At 49.0% G+C, this 4,622-nt stretch overlaps 1 protein-coding gene across 1 annotated transcript in view; it reads left to right on the forward strand.

Annotated features, from left to right (window-relative positions):
* Positions 1–2,344: 2,344 nt before the first annotated feature.
* The window catches only part of MOSPD1 (motile sperm domain containing 1), a 46,440-nt gene continuing 44,162 nt past the window's right edge, over positions 2,345–4,622 (forward strand). Inside the window, exon 1 of the mRNA XM_006862796.1 lies at positions 2,345–2,381. The gene's annotated coding sequence lies outside the window, so the exon portion shown is untranslated. The remainder of the gene's footprint in view (positions 2,382–4,622) is intronic.

The following is a 4,622-nucleotide window of genomic DNA, read 5'->3' on the forward strand; positions in this document are numbered from 1 at the left end:
GACCTGCAAGGGAAGAGTACAAGGTCTGGTACTTTTGCAATGCTCTGCTGCCTAACTAGTTTGTGTTTGCAAAAACAACACGTGCCCAGGTCAAGATAGAGATGTCCTAGTGAAGGGAGGGTGGTTGCAAGAGGCCTGGCCTAGGTTCCTTTCCCTTCTATTTAGAATCTCCAATGCAGCGGAGAGAAATGCTTTAATTTCATTGCATCAAGTTGCTTTGCTGTCTTTTCTGAGTCAGGCACTGTACTAGGAGCTATGGGATGACTTTGAGGTATTCATAGTCTAGGTAGGAGAGGAAGGAAGACATAGACACAAGTAATGATTACCTAAGTCAGGAAGAATTGCCTAGCAGAATAAGCAACATTGTGTGGTGATGGGTCAGGAGTAGCTGGTTCTCATAGACGACCCTGGAAGGTTTATTGGATGAAGTGCTATTTCCACTAGGCCTTGAAGGATAGGTAGGTACTGCACAGACAAAAAAGGGCATAATAAATTCAGGAAATCTCTAAGCAAAGACATCCAAGGCCTGAGCCTACTAACTTATTGGTAGTCCATTGCTTGGATAGGGCTGTTGTTGTTGCTAATTGCCCAGTGATCCCATGTGCAATGGGATGAGATGCTGCTTAGTCCTACTGTTATGAATATACTCATTGTGATCCATAGGGTTTTTTATTGGCTGATTTTCTGAAATACATAGCCAGGCCTTTCTTCCTACTCCATCTTAGGCTGGCATCTCTGCTGAAACCTGTTCAGCATCAGAGCAATGCACAAACCACCATTGACACGAGGTAGATAGGGCAACCGGGGAGAATTTTGGGGGCCTTATCGTGTGGCGCTGTGAGTTAATGAGCCAGACTGCAAAGCCATTTGAACTACAAGCTCGGTGGTTCAAGTTCACCAGTCGCTCCTTGGAAATCCTATGCAGGGTCGCTATGGGTCAGAACCGACTCGACGGCACTTAACAACAACATACTCTGGCAAAGGAACTCTGGTAGTGTAGTGGTTACGAATAGGGCTGCAAACCGCAAGGTCAGCAGTTCGAGACTACCAGCTGTTCCGCGGGAGAAAGATAAGGCTTTCTGCTCCCGTAAAGATTTACAGCCTCGGAAACCCTGTACAGGGTCTCTATGAGTCGGAACCGACTCCACGGCATATAACAGCAACAACAACATACTCTGGCAGCGTAGTGGTTACGAATCGGGCTTCTAACCTTAAGGTCAGCAGTTCGAAACTACCAGCCGTTCCGCGGGAGAAAGATGAAGCGTTCTGCTCCCATAAAGATTTACAGCCTCGGAAACCCTATACAGGGTCGCTATGAGTCGGAACCGACTCTACGGTACTCAACAAGAACAACATACTTGTAGGGAGGGATTCGGTGGATGCTGCGCTTTACTTTTCCTTTCTGAACATCATCATTACATTTTGAAAATTCTAGCTGTAAGGGGTCTTCAAGGGAACTATGAAAATTACTAACAGGGCAATCTCCTTTTAAGGGGAAATATTTGGGGCAGTCGGGGCTGGTTGAGCTCCCTTCCACAAATGGCCAGTTTACTGGGCTAGAGTATTGGGTGCATCAGGCAAGGATTAGTGAGATAAAGATTGATACTGCGGGGACATTGAAAGGTTTTCAGTAAAGCAGTAGTAATAAGGTCACGTACCCATCTTGGCTAGACCCCTCGCTGCTCTCTGAGAGATGGGTTAGACATAGACAAAAGTGGAAGAAGAGAGTCCAACCATCAGGAGGCTGCTGCATCAGTCCAAGAAGACAAAAGTTGTTGCTGTTGTTAAATCAGTTGCAAGTCAGTTCCGACTCATAGCGACCCTGTATAGGGTTTCTAAGGAGCGGCTGGTGGGTTTGAACCTCCATCCTTACTGCTCAAACCGACCTTGAGGTGGACCAAAACAGTCTGAGGCGCAGAGGATGGAGCGGAGGAGGTGATCAAGGCAAGTGTCAAGGGTAAATCAACTAGCCTTGGTTACTCATTGGATGAGTGTTTGTCTGTATGGGATTAGGGAGTGAGATAGGGGAGGAGTCAAAGGACGCCGCTTTACCAAGTGCAGAGAGAGGGCCTTTTGTAGGAGTCTCTAGTCTCCTTGAGGAAAGCGCATAGGGGAGCGGAGATCTGAGGATAGTGAAACAAGAAGTTGGAAGCTCATAGAAGGAAGAACCCCCAAAAGCCAGGTGGCAACCACGAGGCCCCTCCCTGGCCCCACCCCCAGCTCCACCCCTTCCCCCTCTTCCCTCTGCAGCTCATCCTCTTGGGCTGAGAGCGGTGGCATTTGAGTCCTCCGGTATCCCAGCAGGCAGTGCAGCCTAGAGAAGCTGACAAAGGAGCGGAGGAGCAGTCGCAGCTGCTTTCCGAGGAGTCGGTGTTGCCAAGGTGAGAATCCCCCACCGTCCAGTCACCCACTTCCTCCGACTTGGGGCAGACGTGGAAGTTACGTGGCCGACAGACCCGCGGCCAGGGCGGCCGGGTCCCCGCTGGCGCGCGCTGACAACACCCCGCGCGGCGGCGGCCAGGGACACTAGCAGAGGGGTCCTGGCTGCCCAAGTCTGCGAGTCCGCGGCCGCCGCTGTGCCCGGCTGCCGGCTGGGGTGGGGCTCGCCCCGGCTCCGGTTCCTCTGGGCGGTTGCGCCGGAGTTCGGTTGCCCTGGGATCCAGCTCCGGGGACAACTCTCTGGCGGACATTGCGAGCAGGGCTGGGGGAGGGAGGTTGCCTGCCTGTTCGGGGTGACACCGTCCTCGCCCTTCCTCCTTCGCCCTCCAGTCCAGCCGATCCCCCCAGCGAGCGACTGGAAGGGACCTGGCAGGGCAGGAGTGAGCGCCCTGGATGGCTCAGGCGGCTCAGTGCTCTGCTTGGAGGGGAGAGGAAAGTGGGGTACAGAGGCAGGGGGTCCGGCGAGCGTCTTCCTGGTAGATTGGGGTGGGGGTCAAGGGGCTGACAGTGGGTGTGTGGCCTGTATTCTCGTAACTCCCCGAACCTCAGCACTGATCCTGCTGGTTGCACCAGCTACTCGCTGTAAACAGGCTCACATGACCGGTTTAGCATGGAGCCGGCCCGTGTTGGGCAGAGGGCTGGGAAGCTGGGCCCCAGTCAGCTCGCTGGAGTTCAAGTCCTGAGTCAGGTCGTTTCAGACGCCTCCCCCAGCCCTTCTGTTCTCTGCGGTCTCACCTTTCCTTCAAAGACCTGCCATCTGTTTTCCCCGGACTGAAGTAGCATTTCTGTCCCAGGAGACTCGGAGGAACCTCAGGTCGGGGGGCCAAAGGGCAAATATTAAGTGAAATGGCACTGGATCTTTGATTTCTGGGAGAAAATAAGAGGAAAATGCAAATCTGAAGATAGAGATCTGTTGGATCATGCCCCCAAAGTAGTTCTGTGCTTTTGGAATGCAGTGTGGTTTTAATAATGTGAGTTCCAGAGCGAGGAGACAAGTCGATTTTTTCAGGAAGAGCACACATGAGGTTTAATACAGTCTTGATGATTAAAAATCCTGTCCACATTTTCTCCAAGTGCTGGGAAATCTCTTTGCCTATCGAATGTTGTTGTTAAGTGCCATCGAGTCAGTTCCGACCCATAACAACCCTGTATAAGGTTTCTTAGGAGTGACTGGTTTGAACCAACCTTGTGGTTCAAACCGACTTTGCAGTCTAGTGCATTAATGCACAGTGCCACAACAAAACTCAAATACTAGATACAATATTAGAGCAGACACGGACTTGGACACTCACTTTTAGAGTACACATTAATGTGGTATAAAGCAGAGTTCTGGGTGGCGCTGTGAGATAAGCACTGGAGTGCTAACCGCAAGGTCACTGTTTCAAACCCACCAGCCATATGTTCGGTTGCGTGGCTAGGGCACTTAATAACATGTTATAAAGTCGTGGGAAGTTTGAAGAACAGATGACAGTCTTTCAAGTTGCTCTCTTCATACCTAAATAGGATGCAGGATTAAACTCATTTTTGAAGCATTTCTAGAACGCTCAGAAATAACAGAGGTTTACTGGAATATCTAGGAGATTTGTGCTGGATAGTTATGTATGGTACATTCTCTTTACATAAATGTAATATATGATAAAATATCATGAAAGATAGGTTCCATTCATTATACAGTTATTCTTTTAGACGTAAAGATAAAAAAAAAATAGAACAAATATAATACCTATGTTATTCCCTTAAATTATTAATGCACACTTTCTTCCAGGATTCTATTTTTTTTTCTTTCATAGACTTTTCACATGAACTCCAATTTCTGAAAACATAAAACACAATTAAGAAACTACAAGAACAGCCACCCCATTGCCTTGTTGTTGTTGTTAAGTGCCCTCGAGTCGGTTCTGACCCATAGCGGCCCTGTATAGGGTTTCTGAGGAGAAGCTGGTGAGCTTAAACCACCAAACTTACAGTTCAAACGACATTGAAGTCTGGTGCATTAACCCACAGCACCACACCAGGACTCCTACCCTATTGGATAGTAGCCAAAGAAAGTTAATTTACTACTGCTTATCTGTTTAATGAGCCCTGGTACAGCGCTGTCTGTGATAGGATAATATCCATGCACCTACAGGGAAGACCAGTTAATACCACTATTATTCAAATTTATGCACCAACCACTAAAGCCA

Source organism: Chrysochloris asiatica, unplaced genomic scaffold, assembly GCF_000296735.1.
Source record: "Chrysochloris asiatica unplaced genomic scaffold, ChrAsi1.0 scaffold00051, whole genome shotgun sequence".
NCBI lineage: Eukaryota > Metazoa > Chordata > Mammalia > Afrosoricida > Chrysochloridae > Chrysochloris > Chrysochloris asiatica.